Source organism: Scylla paramamosain, chromosome 16 (genome assembly GCF_035594125.1).
Source record: "Scylla paramamosain isolate STU-SP2022 chromosome 16, ASM3559412v1, whole genome shotgun sequence".
Taxonomy (NCBI): domain Eukaryota; kingdom Metazoa; phylum Arthropoda; class Malacostraca; order Decapoda; family Portunidae; genus Scylla; species Scylla paramamosain.
In genome coordinates, this window is record NC_087166.1 from 23,623,766 (window position 1) to 23,631,265 (window position 7,500).

Here is a 7,500-nt window from a genome sequence, read left to right on the forward strand (position 1 = left end):
TTTGCCCTAATGGGACTCCTGCTGTCGCTTCCTCTGTAGGTTAATGAGTAGCTGTGGCCGCCTTTGTGCGTGAGAGAGAGAGAGAGAGAGAGAGAGAGAGAGAGAGAGAGAGAGAGAGAGAGAGAGAGAGAGAGAGAGAGAGAGAGAGAGAGGTATCCCACCGTTGCCACCAATGTTTGATAATGACCGTTTTGTTTTGTTCGTCGTATACGTGTGTGTGTGTGTGTGTGTGTGTGTGTGTGTGTGTGTGTGTGTGTGTGTGTGTGTGTGTGTGTGTGTGTGTGTGTGTGTGCTGTTGTTTTCCTTGCCACTAAATGAGGTAATCTTGCTTAATGTTGAAACTTTTCGTCTTAAATGGCAGACTCGTCACTCGTACCACCTCTCTCTCTCTCTCTCTCTCTCTCTCTCTCTCTCTCTCTCTCTCTCTCTCTCTCTCTCTCTCTCTCTCTCTCTCTCTCTCTCTCTCTCTCTCTTACCCCTTCAAAACACTTCTTCTCACCTCCCTTCCTTTTTAAGAGCAATTAATTCTCTTTTCCCATATAAAGTATTTTTCTTCCCTCGAATCAAGGGAATTAAAACCTGATTGATGGAGGAGGAATCTTTTAAAGGGAAGAGGAAAAAGGATCGGCCTCGAGGGTGGGCGATCTCGGTTGAAGAAGAGAGAGAGTCAGTGGAAGTTGTTGTTGTTGTTGTCGGTAGTGGAGGAGGAGGAGGAGGAGAAGGAGGAAAGATGCAAGGGAGAGAAGTCGAAGATGTTGTTACTGTCAGATTCAGTTGCAGATGGAAAAGTTTTATATTTTGTTGGGAATTTTTGATGATGATGCCACGCAAGTTTCGGGTCGCTGTGGTGGCAGTGGTGGTGGTGGTGGTAGTGGTGGTGACGACAATGTTGTTTCCTTTCTTCTCTTAAGTTACTACAGTTTATTGTGACGCGGATCGATGGGAGTCTGGACTGGAGTGATGTAATGTTGTTTTCTGTTAGTAGGCACAAGGGCGGGCAGTATAGTGGTGGCATGGGGTGAGATTTTATATATGGTGGCAGCAGCTAGGATGGCATTACATATGGTGGCAGTGGTGGGATAGGCTGCAAGCTTATGATGTAGCATGATATATATGATAAAGGGATGTGAAAAAAAATAATAATTGAAAAGAGGAAGACGCAACATTGAAAAATACTATTGTTCAGCCCATCTAGTATAAAGGAAACAGGGAAACCTAAACTCTCTCTGGTGTAGGACTCGTGGAAGACAAGACAAACTACAGATAATAAAATAGATGAGGACACAACGTTGAAAAAAGTACCATTATTCAATCCAACCAGTGAAAAGAAAATAGACAAATCCAACCTCATATGTAAGATTTGTGGAAAGCAAGACAAACTACGAGACCCAGAACTATCCCTGAAGAAAACCTGTCATTAACTGAACCAAACACCTTGATACACCGCTACCATTACAGAGACTAACACAACACTCATCAGCACCAGGGAGGCAACAGCAAGGCGAGAGGTGGTGGCGTGAGTGAAGGAGAAGCAGCACGTATGATGGAAGGACGTTTACTGACAGGGAATGATGAAGCTGTGGTAAAAATGAAGGGAAGGTATTGGGCAGGACTGGAGAGTGATGGATGTAGATGTGAGGATGAAGAAAAGATCTAGATTAAGTATGACAAACTGAAAGAGTGTCAAAGTAAGGATGACTTGACTACTGATCGAAAAATAAGAGTGAAGGGTGACTTACTGAAAGAGTACTAGGGTTGAGGATGACAAGGAGTGGATGAAAATGAAGGATGACAGAATGAAAGGACGACGAGGTGAAGATGATGTGAGTAACTGATTAAACGAGGAGTAGGAGAAGGAAGGATGACATACTGAAGAATTGGATGGCACGAAGTTCCGTATTCAGAAACGATTTGCTCTCTCATGGCGACTGTTTCCAAAGGCCACGGAAATGATTAGCTGGGTTCTCAGTGATGTTTCATCTGTTAATAATGCAGAAATCTTGTTAATCTCTCACTTGAACCATAGAAACATTTAAAAAAAAAATGTTATTTCAACCTGAGCCTTTTGTTTGTAGTATAGATGTGGCGCAGAAGTGTTTCAGAATATGGTTCTAAAGAATGACTTAGTGAAGAGACATTGAAGCGAAAGTAGCTGTGTGTGTCTCACCAACATCAGGAAGGCACCAGGAGAATCTTAATAGGGTATTAGACCTGTTTACTACCACGGTTGTTTTGAAGACGTCGCTTTGATGGATTGGTGATGCTGTGTCTTATTGACTGAGGGACCGAGAGCTGTGGTGTGGGATCGCCTGTGGGTGGATGGCGATGAGCACAGATGCGAAAGCTAGTGAGATATCCAGCCTTCCTATCACAAGGTTGGGGTGTTTGTCCTGGCGTGGCTGCGTAGTGTGGGGTATTGCTGGAGTGTCTGAGGGATGATTGAAGTGTAGAAAGAGACATTATGACTAGGCCTATATTCAAATGTTTCAATTTCTTATTTCAACAATTTGTAATAGCCTTTGATGGCGTCATATGAATTTTTAGGAATTTAGTGATATTTTAACAAGAACTATATCACCACTGGGAAAGAAATACAAGAACAGGACTAATCATCCCATTGGCCTTTGAAAATACCCCCCGATGCGACAAAGAAAATGTTTAAACTCTGCATCATCACTAGGGAAAAACACCCATAAGAACAGGACTAACCATCTCAGTAGCCTTTGAAAAACAGTCATGTTCAGAGATCCAAACGTTGAACAACACGACGACACGGACCAAGGAAGTACTGCGGGCAAAGACGCGCGGGAGACACCCTCCCACCCTTGTCTTGTTGCGGCTGGATCGAGTGGGTGTGGCGATCTCTTTGTGTTGGCTAGAGGTACTGGTCTGGCGTGACTTATGAGTGCGTCTCGTGGCTGTGGCTGGAAGATTGTAGGTCAGAGCAAGTGCTGGAGTGGGGAGGAAGGCTGCTGTGGGTGTGGATGTGTGTGGGTGTGAGCGTGGGTACAGCAGGGCGTGACTGTGGGATAACTAAGGAAGGAACTCGTGGATCTCGTTGAAAAGTCTAAGATTGTGAAGAAAACTTTTACCAACATTCCTCTCTTACTGGTTACCGAGAGAGAGAGAGAGAGAGAGAGAGAGAGAGAGAGAGAGAGAGAGAGAGAGAATGAGGTCAACAGTCTAGAACAAAGGATATTGGAAATGATGAAAGTAAAACAAAAGGAAATGGAGGAAATCGAGGCAGAAACTTATGAAGAAATAAAGAAATTTGAATTGAATGAAGAACACACACACATACACACACACACACACACACACACACACACACACACACACACACACACACACACACACACACACACACACACACACACACACACACACACACACGACCTTTCGGCTTCTAATCAGATTATGCTGAGGAAGCGAGAAAACAAGGAAGGAAAGGAGAGGAAGAAGATAAATGAATGTAAGAGATAGAAGAAGAGCAAAAGAGATTATGAGTGAGATCTGAAGAGACGAGAAGGTGAAAGAAGGAAAGAAAATAAATGGTAAAGGAAGAACGAGAGGAAACGAATGAATGGATAAGAAATGGAGAGGAAGATGATGGAACAAAAGGAGGAAGAAGAGGACCAAAAGAAATTATGAAACGAAGAGATAAAAAATGAAAAGGAGAAATGGTAAAAGGAAGAAAGAAAGAAAATAAATCAATGGGTAAGAAATAGGGAGAAATATTACAGAATGGAAGAGGAAATAAGAAGAAAATTATATTAAGAAGACTTGCAGGAGATAATCAACAGAAAATAAGATGAAGACATAAAAGGAGATGATGACCAAAAAGATAGGAAGCGGAAGAAAAGATGATGAAAGCGTAATAGAAAGAAGAGAATGAAAGGAAGGAGAAGTAGGAATAAAGAAAGAAGATAGTGAAAGAAGCCAAAAACGAAGCAAGCAAAAAGTAAAAACAAGGTTATAATTAAGAAATGCAAAGAAGGAAAAGAGAAAATGAGAAGTGAAACAAATACGAAAGAGGAATTAAGAAGAAAGAGGAGAGAAAGACCACAAAGGAAAACAGAATTTGAGAAGAAAATAGGACTTACTAAAATTATAGAATTATATTAAAGTGAAGAAATCCACAAAAGAGAGAAAGAAGAAGAGAATGCAAACGGCCAGGAAAGAAAAAATAAAAAGGAAAACGAATGACGAACGGACAAATAAAATGAAAAAAAGATAAAAAGTGGAAAAGAGAGAAATACGAGATACGAAGACAGTGAATAGTAATAAAGATAACAAAAGAGAAAGAGAAACCGGAACAAAATCAGATAAGAAAAAAAGATAAAACAAAAATAAAATATGGAAGAAGGAAGAAAGGAACAAAATGAGGGAGAGAAAAATGAAGAAAGGAAGGAAGAACAAGTCAAACAGGAAGACAATAAAACAAAAACTAAAAATACACGAAAAGAGAAACAGAAAATACGAAATGAAAAAAAAGAGAGAAGAGGAAATCAGATGGAAAATTAAAAGGGGGAAGATGAGAAAGGGAAACTATGAGAGGAGAGAAGAAAAGACAAGGCTAACAGATAACAGAGGTGGTGGGGAGATGGAAGACGCCAAACCCTCCTCCTCCTCCTCCTCCTCCTCCTCCTCCTCCTCCTCCTCCTCCTCCTCCTCCTCCTCCTCCTCCTCCTCCTCTTCGTCTTCCTTCCCTCCCTCCTTTTTTTTTCTTTCTTTTCTGTTGTGGTTGTTGTTGTAGTTGTTGTTGTTATTGGTGGTGGTGGTGGTGGTGGTGGTGGTGGTGGTGGTTGTTGTGGTTTTCTTCTTCTTCTTCTTCTTCTTCTTCTTCTTCTTCTTCTTCTTCTTCTTCTTCTTCTTCTTCTTCTTCTTCTTCTTCTTCTTCTTCTTCTTCTTCTTCTTCTTCTTCTTCTTCTTCTTCTTCTTCTTCTTCTTCTTCTTCTTCTTCTTCTCCTCCTCCTCCTCCTCCTCCTCCTCCTCCTCCTCCTCCTCCTTTTCTTTATCTTAATATTTTTTCTTTCTCCTTTCTCTTCTTTCCTCCTCCTCCTCCTCCTCCTCCTCCTCTTTTTTCTCCATCTTAATATAATTTTTTTATTTCTCCTTTCTCCTTTCCTCCTCCTCCTCCTCCTCCTCCTCCTCCTCATTGTCATACTCTGAACAGAAAACCCATTAAGAAAATTTCATCCCTTGTCAGAGAAATGAAAGACAGGAATTAATTCAGCGCGCAGACTTCACTCCGGAAGATTTGGTTCTCAAAGTACTGTGACAAAAGTACCGTAGAGGTGAAGGAATATTTAATTTTTTCAAACTTTTCACGGCTGTGTTCAAAATTTGGATATCTTTTAATACTGAAAAAAAAAGTTATTTATTTTCAATTGTTCATTGGTATCTTCAAAACTTTGTGTATCTTTAGTAGTTATTGGAAAAATTATTCGTTTTTTTTTTTTTTTTTTTTTTTTTTTTTTTACTGGTGCCTCCAAAATTCGTGTATACTTTAATAGTTATTGAAAAAAAAAACTATTTATTTGTAATCTTTCCCTGGTGTCGTCAAGATTTGCGTACGTATCTTGAATTATTGAGCAAAAAACTTCATTTTTACTTTAAGTGTTACCACATCATACATTGGCCTTATAAAAAAAGATAACGTCCTTTTTTTATATATATTTTCGTACCGTGGAAATTTCTTAAGTACTCAACCACGAACTAACTGCATCTATAAAGTACTGCACCATCAGTGTTTAGTTATATAAAATACCTTGGATAAAAGGAACTTTAGAGACGTAAAGTTTCACCATAAAGTTTATAAAGTTGTTAGGTAAAGAGCCATTAGTAAAGTACTTTTTATGTAAAGCATTGACAAAGTAGTATTAATGTGAAGCACCACATAAGTATGCCTATATATATATATATAGAGAGAGAGAGAGAGAGAGAGAGAGAGAGAGAGAGAGAGAGAGAGAGAGAGAGAGAGAGAGAGAGAGAGAGAGGACAAAGAGGTGGGGACGGGAGTGATAAGTGGGGCCCGGGAGAGATGGACAAAGAAAGGGTAACAGAAGGAAGGAAGTGGGGACGAAGAGAGAGAGAGAGAGAGAGAGAGAGAGAGAGAGAGAGAGAGAGAGAGAGAGAGAGAGAGAGAGAGAGAGAGAGAGAGAGAGAGAATCATATTTATAAGAAAAATATTAAATTGAGATATAAGAAAATGGATTGAAGATGAGGATCAGGGGAAAAAAATATACGATTGAACAAACCTTAAGAAAAATAAATAGTAAAAATAACGAAAGACTGATCTTTAAAAACAAAACTGATATTCGAAAAAAAAGTCAAATTGAAAATAAGAAAAATTGAAAGAAAAAAGTATTATTGAAAGAAAACAACAAACACGAAAAAAACGAATTATTGAAAAAAAAAAACTTCACCGAGGAAAAATTGAAGGGAAGATTCCAAGAAAAGTCAAGAATTCGGAAACTCCAAGAATGCATTGAAAATAAATACTTCGGAGAATAAACTCGTTGATGAGGTTGTGTTGGGAACTTGCGGGGAGGGGGGAAGACGTAGAAGAACAACAACAACAACAACAACAAAAACGACGACAACAAGACGAGGAGGAGGAACAACAACAACAACAACTACAACAAAAACAACAACAACAAATAATGACGATAAGAAAAACAAGGATAAGAAAACGAGGAGGACCAGGAGGAGGCAGAATAAACAGAAGAAGAGGAGGAGGAGGAGGAGCAGGAAGAAGAAAAGAAAGAGGAGAAATAGTAACAGTAATAATAATAAGAAAAAAACAGCAATAAGAACAAGAACAAGAAGACAAGAAGAAGGAAGAGGACGAGGAGAAATAAGGAGGAGAAAGAATAAGAAGAACAGGAACAAAAAAAAAGACGAGGAGGAAGAGGAAAAATAATAATAAGACGAGGAGGAAGAGGAGGAGGAGGAGAAAAGGATGGCGGGTCTTCAGCGCAAAAGGGTCTCTCAAGGAAGGCGTGGGCGGGGGAAGCCATTGAGACCGCCGCCCATTCACTCCCTTTGAAAGCCTGTGAGGATTATGAGGATGGGCGACGAGGGGCGTGTGAGGCATTACAGTGGCTGGGAGGGATGGGGTGTGGGAGTAGTCTGAGTATTCCAGTGTTTGTGTGTGTTTGTGTGTGTGTGTGTTTGAAAGTAAATGTGTTTGGAGAATGGTACTGGAAGAGGCAAGAAACGGTTGAAACTGGAAAAAAAAAAAGTAGTGCTAGAATTATTGTAAAGATGTCTGAGTATTCCAGTGTGTGTATGTATGTATGTATGTGTGCGTGTGTTAGGACAAGGGTACGGTACTGATGCATGGTAGTAGTAGCTGGAAAAAAAAAAAAAACAGTACTGGAATTATAAAGGGCCAGGGACGTGTGTTAAGACATGGTTATAGGCTGGAAAGAAGCCCTGGAATTATGCAGATGGACGTGGAGAGTTGCCTTAGGGTGATAATAGACTAGAAAAACT

At 40.1% G+C, this 7,500-nt stretch overlaps 2 protein-coding genes across 12 annotated transcripts in view; one reads left to right on the top strand and one right to left on the bottom strand.

Annotated features, from left to right (window-relative positions):
• The window catches only part of LOC135108148 (rap guanine nucleotide exchange factor 2-like), a 118,644-nt gene that overhangs the window by 24,544 nt on the left and 86,600 nt on the right, over positions 1 to 7,500 (top strand). The window lies entirely within an intron of this gene.
• The window catches only part of LOC135107832 (cilia- and flagella-associated protein 251-like), an 18,050-nt gene that overhangs the window by 4,721 nt on the left and 5,829 nt on the right, over positions 1 to 7,500 (bottom strand). The gene's annotated exons all lie outside the window — the stretch shown is intronic.